At 37.8% G+C, this 24,607-nt stretch overlaps 1 protein-coding gene across 1 annotated transcript in view; it reads left to right on the top strand.

The window, feature by feature from the left end:
* Opcml (opioid binding protein/cell adhesion molecule like) overlaps nt 1-24,607 on the top strand; it is a 1,093,816-nt gene that overhangs the window by 86,348 nt on the left and 982,861 nt on the right. The gene's annotated exons all lie outside the window — the stretch shown is intronic.

Raw genomic sequence — 24,607 nt, 5'->3', positions numbered from 1 at the left:
ATTTAGCCATAGAAAACTGCCATTCACAATAACACAGATAGACCTGGCCATCATTATCTCAAGTGAAGTAAGCCAGGCACAGAATGACAAACACCATAAGATCTCATATGCAATGTTGAGCCCATAGAGGTAGGGAATAGACTGCTGTCTGGGGAGAGTTGGGGAAAGGGGTATGAGGAGAGGCTGACCAACACTTATGGCACAGTGGAGTGGTTCTAAATAATAATGCACTGAACACCTAAAATTCTGGCATGCCAGAATCCCAAGTTCATACGTTTCCCCACTTCTATTATTACTTATTATTAATTGTTGAAAATAATGAGTTTCATTGTGACATTTCATACACATATATACTATGCTTGGTCTTCAATCCTCTTCTCATGATGAACCCTTCTCAGACTTCAAGACTTCCTCTGCTTTCATGACTCATCTCTACTGTTTTCTCCCTTTCTATTTTTCTGTAATGATTGTTACCTGCATAGCATGCATACATATATAAATACAAGCCAGTGATTCCATTTTGTGATATATATGGTTTTAAGGCCAACCACTTGGAATTGGATAATTAGTTAGAGGGATATCTTAGCTAGGATTTCTATTTCCATGATAAAATACCCTGACTAAAAGCAGCTTAGAGAGAAAAGGAGTTTATTTCAGCTTATGATTTGCAGTCTATCTTCCAGGGGAGTCAGGGCAGGAACTCAAGGCAGCAACCTGGAGGTAGGAACTGTTACACAGATCCATGGAGGAGGCATACTTGCTGGCTTGCTCTCCATGGCTTGCTCAGCCCGCTCTATTATATAGCACTAGGACCACCAGCCCAGGAGTGACACTGACTACAGTACACAGGACTTCCTCCCCATTAACCATCAATCAAAAAAGTGCATTACAGCTTATTCACAGGCCAGTCTGGTAGAAGTATTTTCTCAATTGAGGTTCCATCTTCCCAAATGACTCTAGCTTGTTTCAAGTTTTCATAAGGATAGCCATCATAATTGATCCCTTGCCAATGTGACACAAAAGCACATTACTGCTAAAGCATAACCTTTCCTCCTTGTTCTTTCTTGAGCTCTCATATTAATAATAGTATCGGGGTATAAAAGATTCCAATTTTTAGAAGGCCCACAGTCTATACAGATTAAAACATTTTAAAAGTTCCATCTTTAAAATACCTAAGCCTCTTAAAACTCTAAGCTCTCTGTAAAATTCCAAAGTCATCTCTTCACCCTGGGCTCTTGTAAAATCAAAATAACTTAAACGCATTCTCATTCCAAGAGGGCAAAACCAGAGCCCAGTCACAACCACATCAAAGCAAACTCAAAGTCCAATAGTGTAAAAGTCATTGTCAGACTTATGGGAGTTAGGATCTTATAAAGTCCAAAGGGTTTACTAGTATTATTTTTCCTGCTCTGTCATCTTCAGTATGTAGTTTGTCACTGAGGCCCACAGAAACGCCACTCCGTAATTGCTGCTGACTTTGGTGGTCATCCTGTGGCACTCACACCCCCCAAATGCTTGGGGATTCTGCTGCAACTGGACTGTTCTTTCCTCAATAGTCTATCTTTGGCTGTCTTCAAAGACTCTGGCCCTGCCACATGATGTCAAGCCTCAGTGTCTCTCTATGACCCCTGCAATTCTGAGTCTCCTACTGCAAATGAGGCTGCACCTTCACCAATGGCCTCTCCTGGCCTCTCTTCCCAAAGGTCTCCATCCCTGAAACATGGTGCAATGCCTTAGATGCTCTCTGTGATCTCTTGATGACTTCAAAATCAGTACCACCTGTGTGACTATCATACACTATCAAGTTTGTTTGCCAGCAGAAGGTAACACCTTGTCTCCCTACAAACCACAGCTTCTAAATTACTGACCCTGAGAAAATAGTTCCCAGAAAAATTTCCCTCTGTCATGCTGGCATCTTTTAAACCAAAGCTGATTCTTTAGCCCCAATTTACCAGTATACCCTACCCCAGCAAAGTAACAGTTTCACTTTGGTGGTGCTGGTCTATTGTTAATCATGGCTGGTTCTTCAGCCCCAAATGGACAGAAGCACAGGTTATTAAATTTAAAACTTCAATTGGCTCTGATAAAGAATGTAAACATTCTTTTCTTGAGCCTTCACAAGGCTTGCCCCCATCATTTGCAGTGGTCTTCGCATCTTCTGTCTCCTGTTATGCTAACAAAGATCCTCCTGGGAGCCTCTGCAACTGCTCTAAGAAAGCGGTGCCAACTCTCTCCTGAGCCTTGTGCAACAATGCCTTGTGCTCATTTTGGAGCTGAGAAATAGGACTAAGGGATGGGACTGGGAGTGGTGTTGACTACTGTGAAGATGTGCCATGCCCCCTGTGTGATTAGACCCACTTAGTGTGTGAAAAGTCAAGTCTGAGGAGTTGTGGTGAGCAGTGTTAAACTTGCCTCCAAGGAAATTAGAGGACTGTGAAGTGTACCCTTCCAGCTTTCTTCGTATCTGCTTCAGATTTGATCTAGCATCAGTCTGGGTTAGGGTTGCAGGCTGATGGTAAAATAAGAGTTGTCTGGAAACTCTAGTGGCTCCTTAAGAAATTCTACAAAAACCAATTCAGTGTGACAGAGAGAAACCCACCCTAAGTAGACTCAACTCTGCTGAGCTAAACAGGTGCTATGAGAATGCTAAAGGCTGACTTGCTCTTGGAAGTTCTCAGGGCATTAGATTCATCTGTCACATTTATTTTCTAGAGGTTGTATATCCCAGGCACACTCTGAATTGATGTTGAGACAGTCAGCTATGACAACATGCCATCTCAAGGTTTTATTTTATTGTCTACAGATCCACTTGGGCTCCAACCAATTAAATTCTTTTTCTTTATATTATTGTTTTTATATCACACACACAGATACAGACAGATTGCCGGACTAATGCACATGCGCGCGCGTGCGCACGCGCACACACACACACTTCAAGGAATTTATATTTATATTAACACAATGCTCAGATTTGTATTTCTCCTCTCATTGTCTTATATCCAAACCTGCTTTTATTTTGCTCTCCTGAAGGAAAAGCATTGTTAATAAGAAGCCAGCTGTGTTTGTCTTCCAGTCGCTTTTCTAAACACACAGGCACGGAATCTGTAAACCCCTTCCTTTTTTTCTCTTTCCCTCACTCATTTTTAAAATATAAATTTGTTTGCGTCTACAATTTTTTTTCATGGAACAGTAACCCAGTGAGTTTTGCAGTTGTTCCATATCAGTTCATAACAGTTTGTTGGGGATAACCCTGTGTCTTATTTATTAAGTTGCAATTGCTATTTTATTGTATGGATTTTCCCCGAAGTATTTCACCAGGACCCTGCTTACTGACTGCAGGTTGACTGAATTTCCACTATTGCAAATAATGCTGTCATGATGCCTTTTACAAATATCTATCCTCTGTGTCAACATCTCTTAATGGGATTTTCTTGGGAGTAGAATTATTGGTTTAAATGGGACGCTAGAAATGTGTTTATTTAAACGAATCAACCATATTGTCCTCATAAATATTTTTAGCAATTTATTTCTCTTTCAATAATGATTTAGTATAAAAAGACTTACTTACATTACTAGTGAATACTGACAATGTTTTTGATTGTTGGTTTGTTTTTTAAGTTGGGCCAAGTTGATGACTGAACGAAAGAAATGTCAACAGAGCAACTAGGTGGGGACCTAGTTCAGGTTGTTCTGAACACAAGCTGTATCATAACTGGTGGAGTTTCTGTGGGGAGGTTGCTTCTTTGTCCATATTATCTTTTCTTTCTTTTCATTGTAGGAAAAAAAGAGGCAGCTTTCTATACATATGTGTCATTAACCCTCATCAATTAGCATGGATAAAACCTTAAGGCACTGGCCAGTAGCAAGCACAGAGTATGTGTGTCAACACTATGATGATCTGAACAGTTACCATTCTAGTAGGACAGTCCATATTTCCTAATTTACTGGCCACTTGGAAGTCCTCCAAGTGGGTGTGCATGTACACTGTATGTAGAGGTCAGAACAGGGCACTGGTGAACTTCTCATGCTTTCCACCTTTTTGCTCTGACAAATGGTCTCTCACTGAACCTGATGCTTGCCTTTGGGCTAATCTAGCTGGTCATGGAGTTCTTGATATACCAGTCTCCACCTTCCAATACATGGGTTACAGACATGTGCAGCCATGCTTAGCATTTTACATGTGTTTTCATGCATGTACAGCAAACACTGCTGTCGACTGAGCCACCTCTTTAACATCTAGTCAATACCTAGAAATACCTCATCACACCTGTACAGCATCGGATCTGTATATTTATATATTGGAAATGCTTTTCAGAAATGGCTTGTGTTCTCTAATGCTGCATAGACTCTTTTGTAAAATGAGAGAAGTTTAAAATGCTCTCTTCATCAAATCTGTATCTCTTTCCATTCACGTTTGTGCTTATTTATTGAGACAGGAGTTTTACCATGCACTCCCAGTAGGCCTTGAATTTATGATTCCTCTGCCTCGGCTTCCTGTGTGTGGATTATAGGTGTTTACCACTAGACCTAGTTTATGCTTACTAGTTTAAAATCCACTCAGATAAACTTCCCCACATAAGGTATTATAAACTAACACAAAATTTAACAACCACATATAAGTCAATTTAATATTTAGCTCCTTAATCCTTCTGAAATTCTATAGTTGATGGCTTACTGGTGGCATGGGATGGATGACCTAGCTTATTTGTTTTTGAAGAAACCAGTACACAATTAGTACTTCTTTTCTCACGTGTGAAACAGTATTGGCATACCCATGAGTAAATCCTATGAGTCCATGGATCTGTCTCTCATTCTCAAACTTGTTCATGCATTTATATTTTGTATCAGCATCCCAACAGTCCTTTTTGACAATTATTTTAAACATGATAATAATAAAATAAAATTAATGTGATCTTAAACTTGTGTAGAAATTGCCTTCTGAAATTTCTTTTTCAAAAAGTTCAAGTTATTCTTTGGCATTTAAGTACATTTTATGGTTTTGTGGTGAGAGAGAGAGAGAGAGAGAGAGAGAGAGAGAGAGAGAGAGAGAATATTTTTATTTCTTCCAGCATATTTCTGTCTGTGTCTGTGTGTGTATGTGTGTGTGTTCAACAGAGAGAGAAAGAAAGAGAGGAGAGAGAGAATATTTTTATTTCTTTCAGCATATTTCTCTCTCTGTCTCTCTCTGTGTGTGTGTGCTCAAAAGAGAGAGAGAAAGAGGAAAGAGAAAGAGAGTATTTTTACTTCTTTCAGTTTATACATGAACTCATAACATGAGGTAATCACTGGTATTGTGGGATGTGTGTCTGTCACCTTGAGGATTCTGGGTTTGAAAAGTTGTTTGCACTGTCTGCAGCTTCTTTCAGAGAGGATGACCATGCTGTAGCCATCCTGATGCTTTGAAGAGCCCTCTGTAATGTTTGTATTAGTTGCAATAATTTTGAGCATTCCCAGTGACTAAACTTACAAAATAGTCTTTAGCCTTCCTGAGCTCCTGCCTTAATATAAATGCTGCTGCAGAGTCGTCACACAGGGTGGGGGTAGACCTTTTAAGGTCAACGACTTTGTAACCATTTTCAGATGCACAAATGTTCATTTCCCTGGACATGGCTGTTTTCCAACTTCTCTCAACCTTCATTAAGGTGATGGAGCCCCTCCCTCTTTCAGTTTCTTGGTCTAGCTAGGTATCCTCTGGACTATCCTAAGGTCTGACCCTCCCAAACATGCTTTATTTCCCTGGTCTTTCAATTCATAACTGGGCTGTGTTTGTTCCTATTTTGTTTTGTCAGCTTGGAAAAATTAAGCTGCCACTTTGGGGTCTTTGTAGGTTTTCTTTTGTTTGTGTCTATGTGCAGGTGCACTTACATGTGTGCATAGAGAGCAGAAGTTGATGTCAAGTGTCTTTCTCAGTGGCTCTCCACTTCAGTTTTTGAGACGGTCTCTCTTACTGAAGCTAGTGGCCAACAATCTCCTAGACTGGCTGGCCAGTGAACTTCAGGGATGGACCTGTTTCTGCCCTTCTAGTACTAGGGGTTCAGATGTCCATCATCATGCCTGGGCTTTTATATGGGTGCGGGGATCCAATCTTAGGTCTTACCCTTGTACAGCAAACACGTTACCAATTGAACTAACACCCAAGCCCCTTGTTTGTTTTTTGACATCTGAGTTGGGACAGTTTTATATAAATGTTGTGTTCTCTGAAAAAAAGAGGAAATTTTTCTTTTAAATTCATCTATATATGGTATAGCATAGGGGCTTTTCTCTGCTTTTACTTTTGTTGCTAGAGAATGGCTTTTATTACTATTGGAAAAAATAACAGCTTTTTGAGAAATTATGAAAATCTTTCTGTTGTTATTTCACTTTTGCAGGTGAAATAACAACAGAAAGATTTAAGTGACTTGAGTAAGTTTTCTTTATTTAACACAATATATGATATAAAACTATATAATATTCTTTCTGTATGTATGTGTCTTCTCTCTTCCTCCTTCCCTCCCTTTCTCCTTCATCTTTTGCATCTTTTACTGCCTAATCAATTGTTAAAAATGCCTTCCTTGTATGTTTGTGCTTCTTGTCGGTTCCCTTAATTTCATCAGGTTTGGCTGCACATACACATTTGTACATTTGCATATACAGATTTGAGTATCTAACCCTGTAGATTCATAAAACTTACCACGATTGTATATCGCTATTCAATTCCATGCTTTATTCTGCACTATTTAATTCTTTACATTTTAATGATCCTGCTTTCTGCTTTTCATGTCATCCTTGTCTGACTCAGAACTGTCCCTGTGAAGTATGCTGTTTGCTTCACCAATAATCAGCTGCCTGACTCGTTGACACCAACTGAGATTCTGACAATAGACGGGGATTGTGGTATGACCTGAAGTTACTGTAGATCCTGAAGGTTAAATGTTCAGTTCCATGAGATGATTCACATCTCAGAGACCAAGCTCAGGTCTATGCTACCAGTAGGGGACCAGAATTCCTTTCTAAAGCTTCATGAAAGGAATTGCTTTCCATTCCCAGTGTATGGTAAAGGGCACAATCAGGAACAGGCCAGTGGACAGAGCCAGGGCATAGTCCTAGGTTTAAGAAGCCAGGTTTCAGAGATGCCCTATTGTCTTGGCCTCTTGCCTGGTGTCTTGGTTACTGTTATTGCTGTGAAAAGACACCATGACCAAGGCAGCTTATAAAAGGAATTTAATTGAGGCTTGCTATAGTTTCAAAGGTGAGTCTGTGATCAACATAGCAGGAGCTGCAGCTGGACTAAGAACAGATCCAGCATGCCAGGGGCCAAGGCTGAAGGTGATCACTGGCCATTGAAGTGCTAAAATTTTAACAGAACAGCAGGATTAAAGAATGACTAATTAAGAACTCATTAGGAAACACAATGATTTCCCAGTGTTGTAGAACTTTTAGGCAATCCTGGACTATAGGTCTCAGATCCAACCAAAATGGGACTGTGTTCCAGGTTACCTGACAGTCTATTAAAAGTTAAATAAGACCTCCATGCCTGAGGGCTTAGAAATACCCTTTAGGAAGTCTATGCACCAATATAAGCCTAGTGACCTTGGAACTGATTCCTAGAACTGGAGTGACAGAGAATTGTGAGCCACCATGTGGATGTTGGGAATCAAACCTGGGTCCTCTGTAATAACAAATGCTTTTAACCCTTGAGCCATCTTTCCAGCTCCTGTTTAGACTTCTTGCTGAAGGTTTTGGTACATAGTAGTGATTGATCTTGGTCTTAGAAATCAACCCAATCTTCAGTCCCCTCTCTTCCCTAGAGATGGAATGGACAGAAATTTCCATCCTTCTAATCATGAGTATGTCTTTTGGGAGACCAGTTTTCTTTCTCAAGCTAGCTTCTTTTAACAGTTTTCTTATTATAATACCAGACACTCAACATTCCTATCAACCAAGGGCTCTATTTGCAAAAGAGGCAACAATGATCCAATGTACATTTCTTGTTGGACTACTGTGTATCACATTGTACATATTTTTCCATCTTTTCTGTTGTCCATGCTGGATCTTTTAATTTCATTGGAGTCTGCATATTCTTCGAGAAACTATATGTTTATTTTCCGTTGAAAATGGGCATTTGGGGGATTTATTTTTATTATTTCTTCTCTTCCTTCCTCTCATATACATATGTGTGTAATAGTCATTATACATTCATTATTTTTACATCTAGTATATAGTTTATGTGTCCATTTTACTCTCTAGTGGTTATTTATTTATTTTTTAAAATCCTAGCATTTGTGTCAGCAGTGATGGTATCTCCATCTTCCTCTTACATAGAAAGTGTAGTGCTCTCACACTTCTCACTGGCCTCCCTGGCAGGCTTGGCTGCCAAGAACATCTGTTTCCAGATGGTCGTCTTACACAGCTTTAAAACATCAAGCTTCAGCACTTTCTTCAACTCAACTGGTTTTAACTGATCACTGCTCTTCCTTGTCTGGTTTGGTCTTTAGTTCTTTTGCATTTTCCTGACATTTTTTCCCCCAAATTATTTGTAAGTAGCAAAATGAACAAGTATTTTGCAAATGCAAAAATATCATACTTTCCCCATACTTAAATACAGATTACAGATCAGATGGAGCATGAATCTGGATTTAAGTGACAATGTTGATCATTTTCTAGTAAATGATCTTTATATTGAGACAGGAGGCATATTCTCTCTCTCTCTCTCTCTCTCTCTCTCGCCATTGAAGGGAACTCATCATTTTCTCTTTATCATTTTTTTCAGAAATCCCTTTTGTACAGCATTTTTGATATTTCACTGTGATGTTTAAAGCTGTGGATCCTTTCAAACTCATCATTTTGGCAGAAAGCAGAAGATTTATGTGTTTTTCAGTCCTTAGCACATTTCTTCTATATTGTAAAATCTACCACATACTCCTTGTTTTTCTTATGTGTAATTTTGTCAGAGAATACTTAGTTTGATCTTTTAGCTTTCCAAATCACTTCACTGACTTCATTATGATATTTCAAGGTTTGTTTTACTTTGAAGATCATATTTTTGTGAAAAATCTAGACCCTTCTTTTAAAGTAAAGTCTGTTGTTGTTTTCTGTCATGTGTGTGTGTGTTTATGTGTGTGTGTGCATGCATGTGTGTGTGTCTATATGTTTACAGGTGTAGGCATATGTGAATGTGTGCATGTGCAGGCTTGAGGCTGATGTTGGGAATCATCTTAGACTGTTCTTGAACCTCACTCACTAAGGAAAAATCTCTCAGTCAAACCCAGGCATCACTGTGGAAAAGGGTTTATATTGTTGGGGAAGTGGGTAGAACTGTTGAAGGCATTTGACTTCAGGCAGTTTGGCTATCATGAATTATGCATCCCAAAGGGTCAACATCTTAGTTCTTCATATGCCCAGTTACCATATAAACTGCCTTTCAGGGATACAGATACCACAGTGCCCTGCTGAATTAGGGGACAAGTAAGACAATGGTGGAGGAATAGCAGCCTTAGGGAATCAAGCACACATTTCAAATGCCTGCAAATTCTTCTTATTTAAAAATCATGTAATCGGAAGTTCTTGGATTTCCCATTTCATAGACTATCTCTTGCACAAATTAGGCTCATGTTTGATATAGCACCTCCCCTCCCAACATATACACAACTCTGATACTATTTCCTTCCTTTCAGAGAATTGTCTCTTGTAAAAAAACTCTTGCCTGGCACTGCTCTTAGTAGCTTTTTTCCCCCACATAGCCTACCTCTTTCCTCTTCCTTTGCCCTTTCCTTCCAGATTCTTTCTTCCCAGTGTGGGGATCAAACTCAGGACATCGATCATACTTGACAAATGCTCCACCACTGAGCATTGTCGTTGTCACTTCTACATGGCTTTCTCCTCATTTCGTAGGATTTGTGTTGGGTTAAAGGGCCTATTCATTTGGGCTAGGGATGGCCTTTTACAAGCTTTAGCTTCTTTCAGGATGGGACTCTTCTGAGAAGTAAAGGACTTATATTTTTTTTTCTACCTCTCTGGGGGCAAAGGGTCATTTATTTATCATCTCCCTGCCATTCAATAATACTCTCCTGGCAATGTACTGAGAATAGGGATGTGTGGTTTAGATCCTTCCACATATAGAGTCAGGTTCAGTTGTATACTTTAAAATATGTCTCATAATAAAAAATACCTTATGGTTCAAAAGGTGATAGTGTGACTGAATCTCACGTTAATGGAAGCAAGGGGAACAATTTCATTGCTAAGTTGACTTTTGAATGGTTCAATCAAGAAGCAGAAGTTTGTAGTCAGAGAATTGGGGTGGGGTCAGGAAAATGGAGCAAGGGATGACATTCTAGGCAAGATGGTGTACTTAGGCAACAACATTACAGAGATACTGAATTGCATATTATAATTGACAATGTAATGTAATCTTTCTGATTGTTTTGGATGCTTGAAGGAAGAGACAGAAACACATAGTAGAGATGTTCTAGGTCTCTGAAGAAAATGTCTATTGACTCAGTGTTAGATGTCTTCTGTGAGCTTTTGCAGACTTACACTTTCACAAATGCAGCATCTTTTGACTCTTCGGGGAGGCAAAAAGGGTATATAAAGGAAATAGTTTGTGAATTCCATCTTGTCATGGCCTCTGCAGACATAATGATCATGACTCTTGCCTGTGGCACATAGAACCTCTTTCTCTGTGTTTCCACTAAGGAGTCAATACTCAGGTTGGCTGACACATAACATGCTATATTCTGGGCCCTGATCATCCAATAACCTGCAAATAACAACATCCACTAACTGCAAATACATGTTGATTTGCTGTTAGAGGACTATGACATCATACAGATTAGATCCATGTACTAAGAAGCTAAACAGTCAGAAGGTGGAAAGGAGCCACATTCTGGAACACTTCTGGATCCTGAAAACTGAAAGGGTTTAGGAGCATTGATTCCAGGAGGCGTTTTCATGTCATGTGTTATACTTGCTTCCGAGAGGAAGTTATGATATAATCTATTATCTTCAAATTACAGCTGAAGAAGCATTGAAAATCTAGTAAGTTGCTCAAGGTCATACAGCAAGTAAAAAGTGAAACTGTGCCACAAACTGTATGCTCTGAGATTTTTTTTTCAGATTGTTCTTTGCTCAGACATAATGCACGCTGGTCTCACACACACCAGTGTAGGAATTCTTAATGGGAGATGATAAATTTTGAGAGCTCATTTGCAGGCTTGGTAGACCAGAACTCTCCAGATTCCAAGGAAACTTATCCTTGAGGCAGAGAGATAGTCCAGGGCTGTTAACTTACTCAGGATGAGAATTTTGACTTTTATGCATATCCAGACTTCTTTTAAAGTAGAGGGATTTTGCAGCAGAATGAAAGGGAACAGAAGATAAAAGCTGTCCACACAGCTCCTGCACTTCATCATGTTCCTCCACTTCTCCTTTTGCCAAGTCAGAAATATATTGCACAGAAGAACCAAAATTTGCAATCTCTTAGCATTCATTTATGTTGCAAATTGTTCCTAGGCTTTGGTTATTTCTTCTGAAAGTGATAATATAAGCAACAAACCACTTAGTTGTTGCTGCTCTTGTAAAAGATATGTTAGGTGTTTTCAGTTTACAAACTGAGCAATGTATTGCTACTTCTACAGTTCAGCAACTGCTCCCTCTTCCCCTTCACTGCATATCCATGTCTCTGGTAGTTGAACACATGGCCGTGTACATGAAAGTAAGTGTGTGTGTGTGTGTGTGTGTGTGCGTGCACACACACACACACACACACATTTCAGAAAGCATTCTTTGGATCTTGTAAATAGAATGTTTAAAAGAACTATGCAGGCTCGCTGCTTTGTTTTCAAGAATGAACAGATGAAATTAGCTCCTTCTTATACCTTTTTGGAACAAAATTGTGTGATATGCATAATATGCTCCGCCCCCTCCCCCACTCCACCATGGAGAGTCAGGGCGAGAGTGGAAGTGCTTAATCCTCTTCACGGGGGATGAATTGGAAATTGAGCTTTGCAAACGAAGTCAGAGATAATTTCCCATCTTCATTATTTATGGAAATCAGTTACTTTATTTTAATTATCCAGTGCTTGTATCGTCCACATAAAATGCTTTTCCTTTTATTTAAACTGCAGATAATTGCCAGTAGAATTATTCATTGGAAAGTGGAATCTACTTTTTTGATCTCTAGAAAGCCTATTAATAATGAATGAGGATGTTATTTATTTGTTACAGTTCCACAAATGGAAACTGAAGAAAAACTCTGCATCATTCATTTATCCCCTCCGCGATTACTTAAATAAACTCACCTCGGGAGAAATCTCAGAACAGGGGAAAGCGACATAATGAGAGCACTTCCCCCTTTCCTTTCCTTCAGTAAATATTAATGAATACCTTGTATGGCCAAAGCACCATTAGATGAAGTAGTGGGAAAGGGTAACTAGACATTTTTTTTCCTTTCAGGACATAATAAACATTCATAAAATCCTTGACATTCACAAGGGATGTGCTCTGAGACCTTCTTCAATTCCTGTATTCATGAGTCTGACTACAGCATATCATTTACTACATAAAAGGCAATAAACTATAACTTACAATGTAAATGAACCCCCTTGGCCCTCTAATGATTCTAAAAATACAGGCTCAACTAATTTATAAAGCTATTAAAATCAACTCCACCCTTAACATAAACTCCATATCATGATAGCTCTCACTTGAATGATTCTGCCTGTTTGGATGACTTGTAAAACTAGCTTTATGAATTGTTCTTTCTGGTTTTTAGAGAAATACATGATGGATCTATGTCTGAGTGTATATAGAGTCTAAACCATCAATATTCACTTTTATTTTAAAAATGCTGTTCATTGGCCAAATTACTGCTTGATTGGATTTCTTTCTCTTTTTTAAAGCAAGTTGGTTACCAGTGATGGAAGTAAATAATCTTACTATAAAACTTTTTTTTTCTTTTTTTTTTAATTTGGAAGCTCTAAAATCTTAGCTCCTGATCTTCATGACTACAGATGAAAACAAATTGCTTGGAGCACTTTCCCACCTGCTTTTGGTAGCTATGGGCACTAATTCGCAATGCCTGTCTCCAGATATTGATTCAAATTTTAGGCTCAACAAAATTATAATATAATATCAACAACAAACTCAAAGTTCTTTGCAAACAGACAAAGCCCCAATTTCTATAAACACAATATTGTGTTTATTTAATCAATTCAGGATAGAACAGAATAAATTCCCCAAGTTAAAGAACAAATAGACTACTTAAGTTGAGCAGATTCAGGAGAGATGGAGGAAGGCTTCAGAGAGGTGGTTCCTCTCTGAAGCACTGATCCTGGGCTGAGAAAATGTCAAGGACCAGGACAGAGTAAGTACAGGAGATGTAAGGAGCCTCTGCAGGGAAAAGAAACAGTTCATCCTTACCTAGCAGTTTTCCCTCAATTATGTTAGAAAACATAAGAATTGCTTTCGATTTTAATAAGACAGAAACACACACAGATTGCTAAAAAATACATTAAAACAAATACACAATGTATATTTGTACAATGTAAATTCAAGTACACAATGGCCTGGTAAGAAAGTAAGGAGACTTTCAAGATCTACCTGGTAAACAAGCCTTCCACTTCACAGAGAGAAGCTCTCAGGAAGTTAGGTTTGCCCCGGAGGCATGTTCTGGTCCCTCATGTCCTTGAGTTTAAATTTGAGGAACTGTGTGTGGATATCAGAGAAGCCAAATGCCACAGTGGAATATCTTTTTTAGCTCTGGATCCTAAAGGTAAGACCCTCAAAGAGGTAGGATGGTGAACATATGCCTGTTGGAAGTGTAATTGGGAATCTAGGTTTGCTGCTTACCGCTCAAAAGGACCAAGGACTTGAGGAGAAAAGAGTTGGGGTAAGGAAAGCTCGCAGACAAAGCAAGATGGAGGCTATCACCAGCAAAAGTGATTTTCCTTCGGTGTGGGGCTATGTATGAAGTTACAGGGCAAAAGGGAAGTATGTTGCGTGTCAAACCACAAATGTGTGTTTCTGACACACAGTCCTCTGTTATCCAATAAGCTACTGGACGTGCTGGGTTCTTTAGTCTAATGGAAAGCCACTGACTGAAGTCTTGTGGTTCATGACTTCTTAGTTCCAGTCAGATATCAGGACCCCAAAACCTCTTTTACCTGGAGAACTGGAAGCAATAGGAAATATGATTTCCCTGGAGGAGCAGAGTTGTAGAGAAAAACAGCTTTGCTCTAGAGTATGATGAAAGGTACCATTTTTTGTTTTTTGTTTTTGTTTTCCTGGGGAACAGATTTTAACCCGGAAGGTTCACAAGCATCTTCTACAGCAAAACCACAGGGGAACCTTGATCATGCTGCACAACTGTATGGCTCCCAAATTAGTATTACAATGAGTCTTCCTTACTTTTCTCCTTTATAAAGGATGGAGAGTCTGTGTGGGACTCTGGATGGAAGCAGAAGAGCATCCTCCTTGCTGATCCTGAACCACAAGACTACCCTCCCTTGAGATTCCTGCCACTCAATTCCTGTGTGGCTTCCAGAAGCTCTAAAAGGAAAGTTCAAATGACTCTTAGAGTGGGGAGATGCCAATCTTTTGTGAAAGACTGTAAATCCCCCCATTTTAACACAGTCTTCACTAACGTTCCCGCAAGTTCATAAGGAAAGAGATCACTAGGAACAAAAGTCCATACTTGTAAAATGTGCAAAGGGTGCTGCAGGAACTCCAGAGGGTGTGGATTTTCAGAAGTGCAATGTTAAAAAAATATGTAATTTTATTCAAAGATATAAAATGACTATCATAACGAAGGAGCAGAGAGCATTAATCAGCTACCAAGATCATTCACATAATCAAAAATTTTCAAAATTCAAAACCATTATAACTGACGATTAAAAAAAAAACCCACCAAAATAGATGGATAAAAAAACAGATTACCTCCATCTGTGAGATGAACTGGTGACTTGGAAGTTAGCCCTTAAGAAAATATAAACCGAAAATGTAAACGGTCAACTAGTAAACCGGAAGTTCTGGGCGCTCCTTAGTTCCTGTTGCTGTTAAAGCGCCAGTACAGCTCTTAAAGCACCCCCCACCCCCAACCAGACCAAGAGAAGTAGCTATCATTTCTTTCACTGTTGGGTTCCATTTAGTAATATTCTCTAAGTTGCACATGTGTAATACAGTGTGTTCCTGTAAGTTAGGTCACTCTGGTTTCTCAGCATGTCTTGGCTTAAAGTTTCAGATGCACGAGTAATGAAACAAACAAACAAACAAAAAAACAAAAAACAGAAAAGAAAGAAAAGATGAGAAGAGAAAAGAAAACCATCAAAGGAAAGTTCTTTAAGCTAGCCACAACAACTCCACATGTAACCAAAGCTGCAGAATGAAGAAAATGAAAAACAGCAAAGTTAATTTTCCAGAATTAAAACCAGAGTCAAAGGTTTAAGGTCAAAGGTTTAAGAAACTCAAGTGGCTATAAATAACAATGTGTAGATCTAGACATGGTATTTTACAATCGAATAAAGTCAAAACCAAGCAGATCTTACACAATACAGACTGAGACCCGACTTACAAGGAATGCTGTTCGTTTTGCTGTTGGTGTGTCTTCTGACACCTCTTTATGGGTCTCCCTAAATGTGGTCAACTCTAAGCACATGCTAATAAGGGCAATACTATTAGACTCAGAAAGTTACAGTACTATGGAAGAGTTCATGAACTGAGATAGGATCTGGGGACATGGGAGGTGTTAGAGTGATGAATGAGAAGGGTGGAAGTAATGGAAATTCGGTGGACTCAGGTGTGAAACTTTCAAAGAGTAGCAGTGAATCTCTTACTGGGGAGAACCATGTGTATTTGGGCACCATTGTTTGCCTCTCTGTGTGTACACAGTTTTAAGAAACTCAAGCCTCGTTTTTAGAGTTCTGACTCTTGCTTACTGCACACTGCACAGCCACATTATTCACTGGCTTAACAAACGGTTGTTAACTGATGTTTGATACTGATACAAATAATTGCTAAATGAATCACTGACAACTCTAAAATCGGCACCATTCTACATACTTTATGTTAATTAGATTAATCTTTTTGAAAAGCTCGCTTTTTATCTTATTTGCACGTGTGAGCTAATACGAAGTCACAGGAATGAAGTACGTGGCAACAGAGATCAGAATTCCATGGAACTGGAGTTATAAGTAGTTATGCTCTGTCATTGTAGGTGCTGAGAACCAATTTATGTCCTCTGGAAAAACAGTAAATGCTCTTAACCACCGAGACATCATTTTAGGCCCAGAATTGGTTTACTTTTAATAACTCCAGTAGATAGCCACTATGCCTATTTTGAAGATGGGGACACGATATTTGTTATTTGTAAAAATCATAAATAACATTTTGGATCATTGTCCTTTTGTCTGCATATTTATTTATCTTACAAATAATCTAAAATTTTAGAAATAAAACTGTTTAAGTCATGAGCTTCCTGAAGATAAAGACATTGATGCCTGTCTGTGTTCTGGAAGGTTTTTACTGATTCATACTGTTGATTGTGACGTCAGTGAAACATTGACAAATTAATGTTGATACTAGTTGCAGAGTTTGATAGCTTCTGCTTCTATTGTAAAAGCTTTATTAAAAAACTTTGATTAAATTTTTTATAACTTTATTGTCACATTACATATGCACAAATGTATTTGAATTTTTTGCATATAATATTAGGTGTTTTTCTATGCACAGGATTGAACCCCTGTGCCTCGGTGAGTTCTCTATCATTGAGCTGAAGCCCCAATCCTTCGTTTTTTATCACTGCTGAATTTTCTCTTTATGTTTGGCTGCTTTCCCAGGAAGATGTCAGCTTATGTGTTTTCTTAGCATGCACAGGTGTCAGTAGATTTATATGACATATTTGTGTCATGTATTCCTTAAATATCATTTGACTACTGTGTTAATGACTTTCTGCAATCTTTGGTAGATGATCAATCATGTATGCATGTTTTTTTTTTTACTTTATTTTTTTATTATACTTCATTTTTTATTAACACATATTGTTTATTTGTGGGGTTTTATAAGCTGATTCAGCAAAGGCACAGAATTCCCTGTTCATATTTGTTGGTTGCCTTTATTTACCCTAACCCTTGCCAACCTCTGGTGACCTTTAATCTACATTTAGCTTAATTTATTGTCAGTTCTTGCATATTCTCAATAGCTGTGACATGGAGTCATATGTCCATCAATTGATGAATGGGTAAACAAAATACATGGTATGTATTTTTAAGAAGTAGGAATGTTTACTATTTGTAGTATAACTGATAGAAGTGGGGGCAGCTACATAGAATCAAATAATCTAGATACTGGAACTCATGAATCATAATATGCCTCTTATATCTAACAAAGACTATGAATCAAATATATAAAGGAATTAAAAATGTAATAATATAAAGACACACCTATCTTCACAACCTCCTGCCTCATGGTCTCTTCTGTTTGCTCCTTTTCCTTACAGCGGTTCTCAGTGCTGGCGGGTGCCTGGGCAGCCTTCTTCATTCTATTTTAATTCACTTGTATGTAACACTTTCCTTTCTATGTCTGCTGTGTCTACCTCACACTTACCACGTGTTGTCTCTTTCATCAGTCTTTGTCAGTTATTGAGCTTCTCGCATCTGATCTAATCACTGAAATTTTGTAAAACATATTTTATGTCTGGTGAAGCAAGTCTTCCGTATTCATCCTTTACAAAATCTCTTTAGTTATTCTTTGCTTTTTATGCCAGCTCAAATTTAAAAGTACTCTGTCATATTCCAACAGAAGAAAAATCAAGTTGAGGTTTTTGTTGTAGTTTTACGATTCAGGGATATTTATTTGGAAAAAAAAATCACAGCGTTTGTTCCTTCTTTTCTGAATAAAGGCTTATTTTTCTGTTTATTCATCTCATTCCTTGTCCTCAGTTTTATGGCTTTCTGTTTTAACAGTTCCTATATTTTCTTTGTGGAAGTTAGCACAGGCTGGCTGACTTACCAGTGTGTTCTCTTTCTCCTACTAAAGTCTATTCTTACACTTTTTTCATCATATATTTTCAAACTATTATTTTCATATATAAATGTTTATTTTCAGTTTGTATTCAACATAACGTGTCCCCACTTGTTAGTTTTTATAATTTTTAGCTTGTTCTTATATTAGGTGTATTTTTTAAATCACTTTCTCCAAATACCTGGATAGAAGCAACTTAAAGAAAGAAAGATTTGTTTTTGCTTAAGACATAGTATAGTTGAGTTTTTTGCAGAGAAATACCCCAAGAGCCTTTGTGAAACAGGCCTTTAGTTGATGGTGTTTGCAGAGTATATTAACTGAGGCAGAAAAAGTGACCCTGGTTATGGGGACTACCATCCTAAGGGCTGAGTTTCAAGACTGAATAAAAAAATATTTCTTAATTTAATTGTATTGACAGTCATAATTGCTACTGTCTTTTGTTTCCTATGTCATACACTGATAATTTTGTCCCTTTTTTAAATGTTATAGCTTATTGACTGAGACTTTCACAAGACTGATGAGTAGAACAGAAATGTTTACTAACCTATATGGATCTTCTGCCCATTAACTCTTGAAACTGGCTCTTTTCATCTTTATTAAGTATCTTGAAAATTCATGATTGCTGAAAACTACTTTTGGAAAAATACAGAATCTTTGGATATTCATTTTCTGCTTTATATCAAGTTCATATTATCTGTTAATTTGCTTAGTAGAATCTCTCCAAATTAACAAACTCTGTTTTTATAATTTACTATTGAGTTTGATTTATTAATTTTTAAATGAAGAACTTTTTTATCATGTGTGCCTGGTCTACAGCTTTCATTTTAATGCCATCTTTCATCAATTGTTAAAATTGATATTATGGCATTTTTTAATAAAATAAATTGAAATGTAATTTATCTTGTTGCATACTTACAATAGAAGACAGTTATGAATATGTCTATGAGTGTAGGTGTATATGCATATGCAAATGAGTGTAGGTGTACATACATATGCAAATGTGGATATTTTTATGAAGAGTAGGTGCATCCCATAGATGTGACAGAATTTATTAACTTCCTAGTCTCAATGTCCCCAAACTTCCAATAATTTTGTTGCTTTCTCTCCATCATGGTTACAAGTATATTTCAATTTCAACTTTTAAATTGATAATATTTTGCTGGGCAGTGTTGGTGTACACCTGTAATCTCAACACTTGGGAGGTAGATTTCTGTGAGTTTGAGGTCTGCCCAGTCTACATAGTAAGTTCTAGAACAGCTAGTGATAAAACAGGGAAACCCTGTCTTAGAAAAAGAAAGAAAGAAAGATAGATAGAGAAAAAACATAGCATATTTTGTTTTCTCAGTAACTACATTATGTGTCTAAAATTTCAAATTAAAACCATGCAAATGTGTAAGGTATATAGCATCAGTATTTGAGACAGGTAGGTTCTCCATTCTCCTTTATCTCAGGTTGGCATCAGATCCACTATAAAACTTAAGATGGCCTTTATCTCCTGAGTACTAGGATTATAAAGATATAGTACTACTTTACACAGGTCTTGGATTGAATGCAAGACCACATGCATGCTAGGCAAGCAGCATATTAATTGAACTATGTCCCACATCCTTATGTCTTATTAATTAATGAATTAAGTTAGTTACTTATGCCATGTATCTTTGTGTTTTGTATCCATGTATGTCTGTGTACCACATGTGCTTCTAGGGCCTACAGAGGACAGAAAAGGACATCAAGTCTCTTGTGACTGAAGTTACAGATAGTTGAAAGCTGCCATGTGGGTGCTGGGAAATGAACCCATGTTCTCTGGAAGAACAGCCAGGGCTCTTAACTGATGAGCTATCTCTCCAGCCTTCTAGCATTTACAAAAAAGTTTGAAACTATTTCTAAAGGTATTATGGACCCGAAAATTTTAGTTCATTTTATATTGTTTTTCCCATTTTCTAATTAGTTTTCAAGTAACTAATTAACATTTTCTTTCTAATATGTGCAGTCTGCACCGTAACAATTTGAGAAGTTTTATATTTAGCTTCGTTTTGTATCTGGCATCACCTTTAGTTTGTCCTTTGACCTCATGTTCACTTTGTAGGAAGATTTTTAATTATCCTCTAACAACATTTCTATCTATTTTTAAAGAGTTGTTATACTTTCTCTCCCATTTTAGTGTAGTTTGAGACAAGAACTCTTGCTTTCCATAGATTTGACAGAATTTATTAACTTCCTAGTCTCAATGTCCCCAAACTCTTGATAATTTATTGCATTCTCTCCACCATGGTTACATGTATATTTCAATTTCAACTTTTAAAATGATAGTATTTAGCTGGGCAGTGTTAGTGTACACCTTTAATCCCACTGCACTGAGAATTTATTGATGCTTCTTTTGTGAAAATATAGGTTGTTTTAGAATGTCCATGTCCACCTGAATTTATGGTGTGTTTCTATCTGTAGTGAAGAGAACTTTTTAAAAATTCCATCCGTTAGTCACACCATCAAATTGTCTTATCCTAAAATGTTGTTGCTCTTTTTGTTCCCAAAGGTTTTATAAACTAGCTGTAGTACCTCTTGAAATTTGCATTCTGCCAAATAGCTTGTCCATAGGGTTATGTGTTGTAGGGTTATTCTTGCATTTGTTTTTTGCAACTCCCTCTCCATTTAGAAATGTCATCCTCTTCCTGCCATGTCAAGTCAGCTCCCTCATGTTATATCATGTACATTGATGACAGGTGCTCATATTTCTACTGTTTTCTTTTCAAGTCCTTCAATGTCTTGTGACCTTACTTTTTTTTTTTTTCTTACTAGCCTGCAATCACTAAGTCAGGGATCAACACTAAGAAAAGAAATGCAACACAAGAGACATCTCCCAGTGGAATAGTCCACATGCCATTGTGCCCTGCTACAGTTATTTGTTCTCCCTCATTGTATGCTTTTTTCATTGCTTATAGAGATCTTTGACCTCAGTGGGTGGTAGGACTACTTTGACTGCCTTGCATGGGGTTCAAGTTAGTGTAAACTGAGATTCCTAAAGCAAAGTGGGATGGGGAGGGGCTGCTTCTTATGCCCATTCATAGCACTTTAGCTATTTTATAAATGTTGCACTTGAGTTGTCCTGGTGTATAAATATGGTTCCCAAATTCTGGCAGTGAATAAAAGCATCGATGGGTCTGACTCCTTGTAGAAAATTGTTCTGTGTTCTTTTTCCTCTAAGATCTTCATAGATGTGTCTGAGTGTGTGTGTGTGTGTGTGTGTGTGTGTGCATGTGTGTGTGTGTGTGTGTGTGTGTGTGAATGTATGTATGTGAATGTCTGTATATGTGTGGGAGGTGCATATGTGTGTAGGGCTGCATGTGTACTTGTCAGCTCTTACATGTGGAAGCTAGAGGTTAGCTCCAGGTGTTATTCTTCTAGTAGCAAGTAATTTTCCAGCCAGAGTCTCTCAATGGCTTGGGACTCACCACGTTGACTAGACTGGCTGGCCAGCAAGCCTCAGAAATATGCCTATATGTGCTTTTTTAGTGCTGGAGTTAGAAGAGCATATCAATAAAGTGGTGTTCTAATGTGAGTTCTGGAAACCAAACCCAGGGTCTCACATTTGCACAGCAGCCATTGTACTGACTGAGCTATTTTCTCATCCCTTCATGGGCATTTTTGTGGAAAGTTGATGGAGATAACATTGGGAGATGCTTAGTCCAGTAAAAATCTTAAAAACCTAACAAAACAAATCTGCTACAGAAATGTCTCTAAACAGATGTGGTCAAATATAGTCAGTGCTATATTTAAGAACTCTTATCTGGCCAGATTGTACCAGAATGCTTAAGTCCGTTATAATCAGCTCTCCAAGAGACGCCATACACCTCTGATGTTAAGAATGGAGTGAGAAGTTAGTTACAGAGATAAATTAGAGATTCAACACATATGTGGACAAATATATTTATATGTAGCTAAAATGGTCCAGACTGGATATGGGGAAAGAACCAAAGTGTGGGAGGAGTCCACTGTAATGTTAAACCTCCAAACCAAAGCCTGGGCTGAGGGATGGGTGTGTGCAATGCTGCCATAGGAACAGCAGCTTTTGAAAGAAAATTAGTTGTATTTTTTTTCTATTAGAAAAGCTCTTTATTTTTTTATGACAAAATGTATAGGAAAGAAGTAAACTGCAATATAGTGAAATATTAAATAGCTTAAATATTAAAGAATAGTGGAGGAATTTCAGCCAAGGAAATGGGTATATTAACACATTTTTTTTCTTACTGTGTTTATACTTCTTTGCAGAGAAAAATTTTCACAATATAAAAAATAAGGAAAAATTAAGGCTGCAATGTAGAACAACCCACTGTCCCAGAGTAGAGCTTCTGCACCATAGAATAATGGTGGTGGCACAGGAGAGGGGAGTCTGCGCGTTGCCTAAAAGGAAGGGTTCCATTTGGCTACCATAGATTGGGAAGTTATACTTCAAGCTACTATACATTGAAGTAAAGTTCACAAAGCCATTTTTAGATATGTGTAATTTGGCAATTTGGATACTAGTGACTGTATGGGTCAGCTTTGTGCTATTATAATGGAATACCTGGGAAGCTGACTTAAGAACAAGGGAGAAAAAAAGTGGTTACTTTGGCTCCAATTATTTTGGAAGCTCCAGTCTTGTAGATTCATCAGCTTGGGCCACTGGTGTGAATCTCAGAGTACAAGAGTAGTGAAGATTTGGGGCCTCTTACTTTTCTACTTGGGAATCAAAGAGAGCACAGAGACCAGAGTTCTATAATTGCCTTTGAAAGCAAACTAGCAGTAATTAACCCAAGGACCTCTCATGAAGCCATATCTTCTAAAGGTCCCTTGTCCTCTGGGTCATTCCACTCTCTCCTAGGCTTTTAACACATGGGCCTCTGAGGTACATGCACCTTACAGAATATAGCAGTACTTGGCTGGCCCAATTAGAGCAAAGATTAAATGATATAGTGGTGACAGAACCCTGTACACTTCTCTGCATGTCAGAGGTATACTCTGAGTGATTTTGTCTCTTATTGAAAACCTCTCAAATGACAAGACAACAAAGCCAAGTTTGTTGCCACTAAAAGTGGAAACAACCACCACTTTAATTATATGTTTAAGAAGGAAGGACAAAAGTAAGGCTGCTAAATGATTTGGAGGGGCCTGCTTTAAGGTACACGGTTGTATGATAGATCTGTTTGTGAAGGGGTTGAAGTTATAATGTATAATTTAGGATACAAAGACTCAGAAAGCAAGATTTTTGATACAACCCTTCAAAATGTACAATGCACAATCCCAACTGAGTAATCTATTATTTTAAGAAGTTTGTTTACCCTGATAAAGGAAAGTAGGGGAATCTATTATGGAGATAAATTCATTTTTAAATTTTTTTTTATTTTTTGAGATTATAATTATATCATTTTTCCTTTTTCTTGAGATAAGTAACATTTTCAAAATGTTCCTAAAACAGAAAAATTATTGCTTGTTTACCTTCTTGGCCAAAACTTTTCTGGAATTATAAAGTCATCGCTATAGTTCATTTCAGCTGTCAACTAAGCACAACCCAGAATCATTTGGGAAGAGAGAGCCTCAGTGGAGGAATTACCTATATCAGAAATGCCTGTGGCCAAGTGTATTGGGGCATTTTTAAAATCACTACCTGATGTAGAAATGCTCCAACCAATGCAGACCTTGCCATTGCTAGGCAGATCAACTGGGCTATTATAAGAAAGGTAATTGAACAAGCCAGAGGGAGCCAGCATTCTCATGGTCCCTTCTTCCATGTTTCTTGCTTGAGCTCCTGCCAGGACTTTCTATGATAATGGACTGTGATATAGAAGTTTAAGTCAAATAAACTCTTTCCTCACTAACTTGGTTTTGGTCAATATTTTGGTCAATATTCACACAAAGCAATCTAAGACAGTGATATAACAGAAACACCATCTGTAGGCTGAACATCCCTTATATAAAGTGCCTGGAAACCAGAAGGATTTCAGAATTCAAGTTTTTTATAGAGAGATTTTTATTTTTATTGAGAATTTCATACACGAGTGCTATATTTACATTATTTATACCCTCCCTCTCCCCATTCCCCTTCTTCTATATCCTCAACCCCAAGCCTATGACCTCTTCTTTATTTATTATTGTTTTACACACACACACGTGCACACACACAGAGCTTATGAGTTCATTTATTGTTTGTACATATATGTGTTTAGGACTGACAGATTGAGATTGATTAACCTATCAGGGAGATCTTTCCTGCAGAAAACAGATTCGTCCTCTCTCAGAAGCCATTGACTGACTAGAATACTTCATCTAGGGTTGGAGCTTTTAGAAGCGACCACATACACATTCGCATGTCCACTGGTGTCATCATTATACAGGTCTTGGTTTAGGAAACAAAATTGTTGCAATTTCATGGGCACTGTTTCTCTGTCACATCTAGAAGATACTACCTCAAAGCAGATGCCCTGGTCATCTGGCTCTTAAAGTCTTTCAATTTCTCTTCTATGACATTCTCTAAGCTTATATATAGGGGTTGTATTGTAGATGTATTAGTTAGGGCTAGATACCCACAGTCACGTATTTTTCTGCACTTTTGCCAGTTGTGGATATCTGTAATAGTCTTCAT

The sequence above is a fragment of the Arvicanthis niloticus genome, chromosome 8 (assembly GCF_011762505.2).
Source record: "Arvicanthis niloticus isolate mArvNil1 chromosome 8, mArvNil1.pat.X, whole genome shotgun sequence".
In the NCBI taxonomy this organism is placed as follows: Eukaryota; Metazoa; Chordata; class Mammalia; order Rodentia; family Muridae; genus Arvicanthis; species Arvicanthis niloticus.
The sequence above is the reverse complement of the archived record's forward strand: the minus strand, read 5'-3'. Positions and strand labels throughout refer to the sequence as shown.